This window comes from Cibotium barometz, chromosome 26 (genome assembly GCF_041138505.1).
Source record: "Cibotium barometz isolate CiBa-2024 chromosome 26, ASM4113850v1, whole genome shotgun sequence".
NCBI lineage: Eukaryota > Viridiplantae > Streptophyta > Polypodiopsida > Cyatheales > Cibotiaceae > Cibotium > Cibotium barometz.
Genome location: NC_141071.1, coordinates 46744041 through 46756164, shown reverse-complemented (window position 1 = coordinate 46756164; position 12124 = coordinate 46744041). Strand labels below are relative to the sequence as shown.

The window sequence follows — 12124 nt, the reverse complement described above, 5'->3', positions numbered from 1 at the left end:
TGTATTTTCAGGTCTGCAGCCCCCTGTTTGGCTGCATTCTCTTCTCCAATGGACACTATCTATTGCAGAGGGGGTCTTGTGCAATGTGGTGATCTTGGCTTTGGTGGGGACCTTGGTACCTGTGGTGTACACTTTTCTCTTATGAGGTGTGCGTTTTTTCTTTTGAGATTGAGTCCGAGTTTTAGTGATGGCTGCCCCGACTACTCTTCATATGTTCTCTGAGTCTGCAAAGTTGGATGGCTCCAACTATACTTTATGGAAGGCGACGGTGAAATCTGCCTTGCGTGGAGTGGATCTCTAGGATTGGCTTGTTATAGCTGCCAATGCCACCCCTCCCACCCTTTCTACTGTTGGTGTGACTCAGACACAGATTGATGCTTGGTAGGCAAATGATCATTGTGTTTTCTCCTTTTTGATGTTGAATTGTCAAGATTCTGTTCTCTTTCATGTGCGTACAGCAGATGCTGCACATGAAGTTTGGAAGGCATTTGCAAATCTTTACGAGATTAAGTCTCCGGGTCGGATTTTGGCTTTGGAAAAGCAGCTTATGAATCTTTCGGTTTCTGCCTTTCCATCTTTATCTGCTTTCATCATAGATCTCTGGGACGAGCTTGCTGTATGTGGCAAGGATTTCTCTACATAGGATATGGCTATTCGGCTTCTCTCCAAGCTTCCAAAGAGGTTTGATACTTTCTTTCAGTCTCTTGTTTCTTCTCCTTGTCCTGTTCCAGTCACTTGGGAGGAAGTTCTCCCCTCCATTATGCTGATTGAGTCTCGCTTTGAGGAGCGGGCTAGCACCTCTAGTGGTTCTGATGGAGCTTTGGTTGCACGAGATGAAGGGAAGAATCGATAGAAGAAAGGGAAAGGAGGTTCTGACAAGAACTCCAAGGACAACGACAAAGATAAAATCTTCTAAAAACAAGGACGTGGAGTGTCACTACTATGGCAAGAAGGGTCATAAACAACCCTAATGTTAGAAGAAGAAGCGAGATGAAGAAGCAAAGGACTCTACCTCTACAACGGTGTCCTAGACTAAGAAGGATGATGGTATTCTTTTATTAGTCGGTGCTCGTCGTGTACTGGCTCTTGTGACTTCTAAGAAGGATGATGGTATTCTTTTATTAGTCGGTGCTCGTCGTGTACTGGCTCTTGTGACTTCTCAGTTGTTGTCTTGGATTGTGCATAGTGGTGCTACTGCTCACATGACACGTCATCAGGATTGGTTCGAGGACTTTATTGCCAGGACATGCAATATCACTTTGGGTGATTCTTCTTCCGTGCCAGTTCATGGACGTGACACCATCCCCATCTTCCGCTCCTTCGAGGACAAGAGGTACTTCTCTGACGTTCTGTACATTCTAAATTTGGCATTTAATCTTTTGTTAGTGAGTGCTCTTACAGCTCAGGGTGCGGAGGTGATCACGATATTACTATTCGTGATAAGGAGACTGGTAGCATCTTGGCTTAGGGAGTCTAGGATAGTGGCTTGTACAAGTTGACCACTTTGCTCTCTACTGGTTCTTCTTCAGCTCTTTGGCATGCTCGGCTTGGCCATTTGAGCTATCAGCTTCTACAACGAGCTTCAAAGGATGGCTTGGTTGAGGATTTAGCGACCATCAAGGCTCCAACTTCTGTTTGTTTCTCTTGTTTATTATAAGGGAAGCAACACCGAGCCGCCTTTTCTAAGGAGGAGACACACAGATCTTCGACATCACTTGCTCTTGTTCATGCAGACTTATGTGGTCCTATGAGTACTGTGCCTTTAAGGCGTACATGCTCGTGATGGTGGAGTACTTCTCCAGATTTACTTGGGTTTTCTTTCTGAAGTCCAAGGATGAGGCTTTTCAACACTTTTGTGATTGGAGGGTTGAGGTGGAAAAAGAGATCGGTTCTTTGGTCAAGGTTCTCCGGACTGACAGAGTGGATGAGTTTACATCCTAGGAGTTTTAGCAATATTACAAGGATCACGACATTCGGAGACAGCTTACTACAACATGTACTCCATCACAGAATGGAGTTGCAGAGAGGAAGAATCGGACTATCATGGAGATGGCCCGTGCTATGCTTGCTCCTCTTTACCTCGACGTTTATGGACTGAGACAGCTTCTATTGCTGTCTATATTTAGAACAAGTCTCCTATTGTTGCTCTTCCAGATAAAAATCCATATGAGGCTTTCCATGGTGAGAAGCCCTCTGTTGTTCATTTGTGGGTATTTGGATGTTCGACGTATGTACATGTGCCTAAGGAGCATCGCTCCAAGTTGGACTCGAAGTCTCAGTGCATGACTTTTCTTGGATATAGTTCTGCGTCCAAGGCGTATCGTATGTATGATCAGCAGACCGGAAAAGTTGTGCGCCGTGATGTGGTGTTTGATGAGACTCCTGCATCTTCTGAGGGGGGTGGTGAGCTTCTTCTTCCTCCGCCTCCTTCTTCGCCTCCTCCTTCTCCTCCCCTTGCTTCTGTTACATCTCCAGCTATGGATTCTTAGTCAGATGATGATGATGACTCTACTCCTCCTTCCGCGAGCTCGAGCAGATTGGTGCCTGGATGGTATTTTCAGACAGTGCGTAATTCTGGGTTGCGAGAGCTTCCTTATGCTCCTCCGCCTGGTTCTCTCAGGCGATCTTCCAGAGTTACAGGGAACAAATTCATGAGGGTAACATGTTTGTTAACTATGCTCTTATGTCCTCTGTTATTCATGGTCCTTTTGATCCCACTTCTGTGGACGAGGCTCTTTCACATGAGCCTTGGCGTCGTGCTATGCAGGTAGAGTTGGATGCTATTGAACGGAATGGCACTTGGATTTTGGTGCCTAGGCCATAGCAACTTAAGGTGATTGGTGTGTGGTGGATCTTCAAAACGAAGTACCGAGCTGATGGCAGCTTGGACAAGCACAAGGCGAGGTTGGTTGCCAAGGGCTATGCTTAGCGTGGAGTTGACTTCAATGAGACCTTCTGTCTGACGGCCCGGATGACAGCCATTCGAACCGTTCTTGCTCCTGCAGGACATCATAGATGGCCCGTATTCCAGATGGACGTCAAGTCTGCTTTCCTGAATGGAGAGCTTACACAGGAAGTGTATGTTGATCAGCCCGCGGGGATTTGAGGTTCCAGGCAGACAGGACCAGGTGTATCGGCTGAAGAAAGCTTTGTATGGTTTGAAGCAGGCTTCGTGGGCTTGGTACCAGTGGATTGATGAGTTCTTTAAGAAGCTTGGCGTGCGCTGTTCTCATGCAAATTTGAACCTTTATATCTGTGCGAGGCTCCTGAAATGGGCTTGGAAACACTCTGCCCAAATGGGTTAAAGCTACATACCCTCTCGCAGGGCGGGCTTGGGCAGCCGGTTTCATGGAAAAGATCGGGTTTGTAAAGGTCACTCGAAGATAGACATAAGCCGAGGGGGTTAGTTGTTATCATTGTGGTCTATGTTGATGACCTCATCTTTATGGGTTCTTATTCTGTGAGGATCCGTTTAGTCATGGATGCTTTGGGGACTGAGTTTGAGATGACAGATCTTGGCCTTCTACATTACTTTCTTGGCTTTGAGATTTGGCAGACCCCACACATGGGAGATTCTTGACAGGTTTCAGATGACTGAGTGTAGACTAGTATCTTCTCCTATAGATACTAGTGAGAAGCTTTCTCTTCTTGATGCTTCTCCGGGGATTGATCAAGGACAGTATCGGGCTCTCGTTAGTTGTTTGGTATGGTTGACCTACTCCCGATTGGACATTTGTTTTGCAGTCAGCTTATTGAGTTCTTTCACATCCAAACCTCGTCAGTAGCATTGGCGGTGTGCTCTCAGGGTTCTTTGGTACTTGCGTGGTACTTTGGACTTTGGCATCTTCTATGGCCAAGGGTGCACTCGTCTTGGATGGTCTGATTTAAATTGGGTGGTTGTGTTTTTTTACTTGGGTCGGGATACATTTCATGGAGCAGTAAAAAGCAGCCTACTGTGGCGCTTTCCTCTACAGAGGTGGAGTATCGTGCAATTTGTTATGCTGCGTGTGAGGCGATTTGGTTGCGGAGTTTATTGGGAGAACTTGGCTTTCCTCCTACCGAATCTACTCTTCTTTGGTGTGACAATCAGAGTTGCATCGCCATCACCAAGAACCCTGTTTTTCATCTGTTAGACATCATCTCCTTGTTGCTGGCTTCCTGTTTGGTGTCCTATTTTAGCATCTAGGGTTGACCATGTTAGCTAGAGGGGCTGGTCACCCCTCACATATTTTTCCCATATTTTATCCCCACTTTATGGAGTCTTGGGCACTTTTTCCCTAGTCGTGAGCGGGTCGGCTGCCTACATCTGGGCATATATATATAGCCGGTCCCTCCCTCACTCTTATTCATTGCTTAGCATTATTTGCTGCAGTCCCTCACATATGAGGTTTTCTCCCCTCTTGCTTGGGACATGTTTTCTTGGATGATGATATTGAGAGCAGGTCCATACCTGTGTTTCCTCTCCATCTTTCTCTCTCACTCTCTCTCCTATGTTTCCACTTTCCCTTCTTCTGCTGTGCATTCTATCATGGTATGAGAGCACCGGTGATCACACAATGTTGGATGCTCCCTCCTCTCCCTCCTGCATTTTTTCTTCTTCTTAGAGTTGCTGTTGGTCGCCTGCCTCTTCCAGGCGTTTTTGAACTGCAGCCCGTGGTCTTCCATTGTTGGTCTGACCCTTGAGAACCCCCCAAAGGAGGGGCTGGTTTTTCATAAACATAGACATCATGTCGATGGCGTTCAACTGATGGAACTTTCAGCTTCTCTTTGCTTTGGGTTCGGGACTGTTTTGAGATTAGTTTGAGGACTGTTTATGGGCTGTTTTTGTTTGGCTGCAAATTCAGCTATGTACTTGGGTCTCTGGCTGCAAGTACAAGTCATTTGGTTATGTTTCTTGGCATGGGAGTGATGCAAGCTCGCATGGCTGCGTGCTCATGGAGCAGATTGTTTTCTTCCTGCTAGAAAGGAAACGAGGGACCTACAGCTATGGGCATCTCTATGTTTCCAGATGTTTCATGAGGGAACAGGTAACTAGACGTATGCCGATGTTGGCACTGTTGTTGAATGGTGCCATGAATGGTTCTGTATGGAAACAGGACAGAAGTTTCAAAGGGAAACAGGCCTAAGGGTTTCATGTGGAAACAGGTCGTGGTTTCTCGAGGAAACATGTTTTTGGGTTTCTCCAGGAGACAGGTCACATGCAGGCAGAAGGTACAGGAATGGACACATGTTTGGTACAGCCTTGCTACTGATTGGGCAGGGGACAAGGAATCCATGACAGAGATGGATAGTACCCTTGGAAAGTAGAGAGGGTTGGTAGAGGTGTGTTGACTGTATGGTATGCTGTGCTGTGATACGAGTTCTCTTTTGAGAGACAGTTTGGGAGTCTGTGTTGTGATGCAGAAGCACTGGATGTGTCAGGGTGTGATGCTGTTCATAGGGTGAGAGGCTATGGATGGTTGTGGCAGCCGTGATCATGGGAGAAAGCTTCTGTATGCAGACTCAATGTGTGGGAGTGTTTTGATATGAACAATGGCTGGATTTGTTTGTGGATGCCGTGTGGAAAAAAGCCATGATGCAGATTCTTTGCAGGCTTCAGGAGTTCTACTATGACGGCTGAGTTCCCAGCCTTATTGTAATCAAAGCTCTTATAATCAATTAAAGAAATACCGCAAGGGGCGCCACTACGTTTTGGGGCCAATCGGTGTCCGTGTACTGTTTGCAGGAGCACTCTAGCTCCCCCTGTTTGTTTTCCTTTTCTAGGTTCTCAATGGCGTTGAAGTGTTTTATGTGCGAGTGTTTGTTTCACCGCCCGTCAGGCCGGTTCCAAGGTTCCGTTTGCTGGGACAATCGCCAACTTTCCTAAGGGGGCGAGCTCGTGGTGATGAGAGTCACATCAAAAGCTTCAACATGTGGAAAGTGAAAAGGAAGTGCAGGACACAGTGCAGGGTTGTGTGTCTTTGCCTATATGAGGTGAAGAGCAAGAGCTGAAGATGAAGCTCAAGAGAAAAGACACCAAGGACAAGAAGTAGTCAGCCAGGAGAACAAGAAGCAGTTGAAGTGTTATGGTGCAAAACATTCGATAGTTTGTCACCGGTCGTATCTTCATAGAGGCTTCATGGGTTCGGAAGACAGTTTCTTTCTATGTTTAGCAGTGGTGATCTACTATGCTTCATCGAGGACTTGTGCTTACTACTTGGGTGGAGTGCAAGCAGGTTTTGGGTGCCTGAGGATGTATCAGATGAGGCTCAGACGGAAGCGGAGGAACTTGACGAGGTTCTTATTCCCGAGCAGATATTGGCACATAAGGAAAGAAAGGTACAGGGTAAAGTTTCCCGTCGCTATCCTGTGAAGTTCAAGAGCTGTTCACTGATGGATGCGAAGTGGATGGAGGAGGTTCACTGATGGATGCGAAGTGGATGGAGGAGGGTGACTTAGCAGATTCACCTTAGGATTTGTAGCTTTATCTTGATGCCTTTGAGTTGGAGTCGACTCTTGTTACGGCTCAATTCAGGTTCAGCAGAGCATAGGTCTGGAGCACTGCCTGATGCTCAAGAGGGGGGTAGCACCTCCGCTCCCTTGTTACAGACAGGCTCAGTTGTCATCTAGGAGTCACTTGGTGACATCTTTGTATTCACCCGAAGGTACTGAGGCTGACAGTACATCTGCTTATGGGACTTCTATGATCTTGTGTTCTAGACACATGGGATGATGGTTGAGTATGGTTCACAGTCGCGCGCACCTTGAACTATGACTGCAACTATGGATAACTCTAAGGAGGGCATAAGTCTTGCGAGCAATCCTAGAGTTGGTTTGGTTCATGGCTATATGGATCAAATTCTATTTGTGCATGTATGCATACACTTTTTGAGGTAGAGGTATTTTTGTATTCTGGTGCCATTGGATCCTGGTACCATTGAGAATACATTGGGAAATACTCTACATTGTGTCATGTGCTGCATGTATATTGGTATGATACATCAAGTGCTTTATTATGTCATGGATGCACCACTGGGTGTGACTCTTGCGGGATGGCCATGAGACATATGTGGGAAGTACTTAGTGGATGTAGTGTTTGGATGCATTGAATGCTTTCATATGCTCATGTTGTACCATCAGTCGTGGGTCCTGCGGGATGCCCATGGGCGTAAGGCTTGCGAGCAGCCCTTAGACTGTTACTTTGGAGTAGGTAGAGCATTTTGAGGAGCATATTGTTTGCGAATGCATATATGTGTCATGCATATGTTTGTCATATGTAGAATGATGCATGGTTTTGTTTTTGGCTAACACAGTTAACGTGTTTCCATTTGATTTTAGACTTTTGCTGTAGGTTCTGAAGGAACAAGCAAGAGGTGTTTGTCACTTTGATGTGACAGTGTGGCCTATTGTGCAGGATGATTGTTTTATCACCCAGATGCATTGGAGGGCCATTGTTTTTGTCATATGGGGAGTCTTTGCTCATAAGATGCCTTACTGTGCCATTGAGTGCAATCGAGGACGCTTGCCATTTTTCAAGAGGGGGGTATGTTACGACCCTGTGTTTTTCTCTGGACAGTATGCAGGTGTGCACGGGGACATGGTGGACAGTGTGAATGGCATCAGATTTGAGTTAAAAAGGGAGCCCATGTGTGGACAACCCCAAGTGTGAAGGGGGCAAATAGACTTTAATTTAAAAAAGGTTTTATAACCTTTGGTGGGCAAAATTTAAAGTTATAAAAGGTTTTAAAACCTTAGGAGGCCACTAAGCAATTTATAGAGGCTACTCCACTTTTGGAGGCCCACGACTCTATTCTCCCTCTCTCTAGCTTTTTGGGAAAGGTGCTAGTTCTCATGCGTGGAAGAGAGGAGAAGTCGGCTGCTTACGATGGTTGCTGGTTGTTGGCTGCGCACAGAAGAGCTCGTGCAGATCTGTATGGTTGCTGTAGGTACACATACGGATGCTGCAGGTGCAGTGTACGACTGCTGCAGGTATAGTGCACGGATACTGCAGGTACAGTGTACGGAAGTTGCAGGTCAGGTGACTGCAGTTACAGATTCAGGCGGCGCAGGCAGGTGTACGACTGCAAGTACAGCTGTACGACTGCATGCGCAGGTGTACGGGCAGGTACAACTGGTACAGGCGGCTGCTGTACGACAGCTAATACAGGTGGCAGCTGCACACTATTTGGTATGGGTGGCTGTTGGTGTTGACCTGTTCGGATGGTGGCTGTAGGCGTGTGCTTTTTGGAGGACGGTGTGTTTTTGCAGAAAGGAGGGGCTGGTTTTTCATGAAAATAGACATCATGTCGATGGCGTTCAACTGATGGAACTTTCAGCTTCTCTTTGCTTTGGGTTCGGGACTGTTTTGAGATCAGTTTTAGGACTGTTTATGGGCTGTTTTTGTTTGGCTGCAAATTCAGCTATGTACTTGGGTCTCTGGCTGCAAGTACAAGTCATTTGGTTATGTTTCTTGGCATGGGAGTGATGCAAGCTCGCATGGCTACGTGCTCATGGAGCAGATTGTTTTCTTCTTGCTAGAAAGGAACAGAGGGACCTACAGCTATGGGCATCTCTATGTTTCCAGATGTTTCATGAGGGAACAGGTAACTAGATGTATGCCGATGTTGGCACTGTTGTTGAATGGTGCCATGAATGGTTCTGTATGGAAACAGGACAGAAGTTTCAAAGGGAAACAGGCCTAAGGGTTTCATGTGGAAATAGGTCGTAGGTTTCTGGAGGAAACATGTTTTTGGGTTTCTCCAGGAGACAGGTCACATGGAGGCAGAAGGTACAGGAATGGACACATGTTTGGTACAGCCTTGCTACTGATTGGGCAGGGGACCGGGAATCCATGACAGAGATGGATAGTACCCTTGGAAAGTAGAGAGGGTTGGTACAGGTGTGTTGACTGTATGGTATGCTGTGCTGTGATATGAGTTCTCTTTTGAGAGACAGTTTGGGAGTCTGTGTTGTGATGCAGAAGCACTGGATGTGTCAGGGTGTGATGCTGTTCATAGGGTGAGAGGCTATGGATGGTTGTGGCAGCCCTGATCATGGGAGAAAGCTTCTGTATGCAGACTCAATGTGTGGGAGTGTTTTGATATGAACAATGGCTGGATTTGTTTGTGGATGCCGTGTGGACAAGAAGCCATGATGCAGATTCTTTGCAGGCTTCAGGAGTTCTACTATGACGGCTGAGTTCCCAGCCTTATTGTAATCAAAGCTCTTATAATCAATTAAAGAAATACCGCAAGGGGCGCCACTACGTTTTGGGGCCAATTGGTGTCCGTGTACTGTTTGCAGGAGCACTCTAGCTCTCCCTGTTTGTTTTCCTTTTCTAGGTTCTCAATGGCGCTGAAGTGTTTTATGTGCGAGTGTTTGTTTCACCGCCCGTCAGGCGGGTTTCAATAAGTGAGAGCTTGTGTTATTATGAGACATAGTTGTGTAGGTACACCACTAACAGTTTGGCTTGGACCAGGAGAGTAGACATGCTCATGCCACACATGGCGAGTACGTAGGTTGGCGTGTCAAAGGCCTACGGGCGGGCTTCGGGGTGGTATGGGATGCCGGAGTCAGACATGGACCTATGGGATTATGTAGGAAGCCCTAGCCTTGGCTTGGGGGAGCTCAGTGGATGCCGGTCGTTGTTGGGAGGTGAGCTAGCTTGTTACCTCATGATTTGGTTAAGACCTTGGTTTTTAGATGTGTTTAGGGAGATTGAAGGAAGGAATTTACATTAGAGGAGATCCCCAGCACCATCGGAGTGAAGCAAGGATGCACATTTTCTCCCACTCTCTTTGGCTCTACATCGATGAGATTTCGGCCTTCATTGATAGAGGAGGGGGAGCAGGCATATCACTAGTAGGCATCCTTGTTTCCATACTATTTTATGCTGATGACATTGTGCTTATTGTAGATTCTCCAAAGGCTCTCCAAAGGCATCTTGACACACTACATGACTTTTGTGTACATCTGGATCTCATAGTAAACCTTGGGAAAACCAATGTTATGGGCTTCACACATCCCCTCTTTTCACATCTCGACTGAGTTTCACCTACATGGGCAGCCTAGTGGAGATTGCACTCATATCTCATATTTGTACTTGTGAGTTACTTTATCGATGAGCCATGCTATAGAGGCTAGACTGATGTGAGTGTATGCGTCTCTCGCTCTTATGGAGAGAGAATGCTTTTAGGCCGATTTGTAGGAGCCGAGGACCAAGATGAGGCTATTTGACATCTTGGTCACTCCGGCATTGATGTATGGCTTTGGGACCTAATCTCACAATGGCCAAATGGTCAAAGATAGAGAGGCCTTAGGTAATGATGCTCTAATGTATGATGCGTAGCAAACCACGGTCCCATATGATATTATCTTGGCAGAGTTTGCTGTTGCACCCATGGTAGTAGAGGCACTCTTCTAGACACCCACATACATTCACACGATCAGTGCCATGGTCCCTTGGAGACTCCCAAGGCTCACCCTACAGTCCTTCCAGTAGCTAGCATCAAATGGGCATGAATCATGGTATAGTTGAGTATGCATCTTGTTCATGAGGTAGGGACTCAGGATGGATCACCTCCCGCCACTCCACTCCCCATTTATCAAGCTATCTCAGGATGACAGGAACCGGGTGATCATATATGATTTATTGGGACTATACATACAGCATACTTGGATCACAACACATGAGCCACTCTCACACAAATGAGAGTACTACATGGATACTTTCATGAGGCTTACAAAGGATGGTTCCATATTGAGGGCTAGATATCTTGACATATACATGTCACATGCCATGCGGATTGCAGTGGGCCAGTTGCAAGTGTCATCACACCACCTGAGCATAGAGATAGGGAGAGCCATGGAGATACCTCTTGAGGAGAGGATATGCGCTATATGCCAAAGTGAGGTGAGTCACAGGAGCACTTCATATGCAAGTGCACCATATATTATGAGATCCGGGGGAGGTTCTATTGTCTCTTTAGAGAGGGGTTTGAACCCTTATCTAGGATCATGGATTATCCAGATCAGCGGTGCATGGGCCTCTTCCTACTAGAGCTTCATCGCCAGAGATACTCACTGATTAGAGAGTCGAGACCTTGTGGGAGACATCCACCCCGGCCCTAGGCTACCATCACTCAGTTCTTCTGACCACGAGAGGACGCCACACCAACCATGGAGGACATACCTACATCCTCATCGAGCCACACATTCTGGAGTGCCCGACCACCATAGTTGTTTCTCGTACGCGTACGAACATGTTCGTACGGTATGGTACGAGTGGTACGATACCGTACGATATCGTACTGTATTTTTAGGGTTTTTTTTCTTTTTTTTCTTTTTTTTTTTTTTCCCAAAAAACCATTTTTTCTTGAAATTTTTTTTCCGAATGCTTAAAAAAAATATAGAAACCTTGCTTTACGAAGATCCCAAATGCTCGCAATACTTCGCAACTTTTGTGTCCACTCAGTATTCCATATGGGGTTGTTGAGAGACCTAAAAAATCTGGCGAGGTAGATCGGTAGTGTACACTTGATTGGTAGGATGAGAGAATCTTGCTACATCACTTGGGGATCCCTGGTATAGGTAGGCTAGACAATTAGATTCTCAAGTTATGTACGAGGGAGAAGATTTGGACATGGCCATTTTGATCTAGAGAGGAGTCCCTAACATTATCACCCTAGATGCACTCCTCGTATTTGTGCAAGGACGGTCCCTTAGTCATAAACGCTACACTGGGAGACCTTTGGTATTGCATTACCCATCCAGGTTCTTTTTTGGAGACAATCGGGAGATCCAACCGGGAGAGACACATATCCATGTTCTGGTTCCTCAAGCACTGTAGACTCCTCCCCTCCCAACCTTCCCTCACATTCAAGCTTGAAGCTCCATAGGTTGTAAGTGTAAAAAATAAAAACCGTATTTTATCGTACGGTATCCGAAAATTTCATATCGTACCAAAAATTCCCGTACGGTATCGTATCGTACGGTATCGTATTTTCGTACTGTGACAACCCTACCGACCACCAGCTAGACCCCACTTTGGTGTGGCTCTAGATCGCGCCATGGCACTACAACGAGCCTGATGTCCCAGACTCCCTGGACCTCGCCAACAACACAGACATCAGCCCCAGCTTGAGGA

General features: G+C 46.4%; 1 protein-coding gene across 2 annotated transcripts in view; it reads left to right on the top strand.

Moving 5' to 3' along the window:
• HDA9 (histone deacetylase 9) overlaps nt 1–12124 on the top strand; it is a 95679-nt gene that overhangs the window by 45335 nt on the left and 38220 nt on the right. The window lies entirely within an intron of this gene.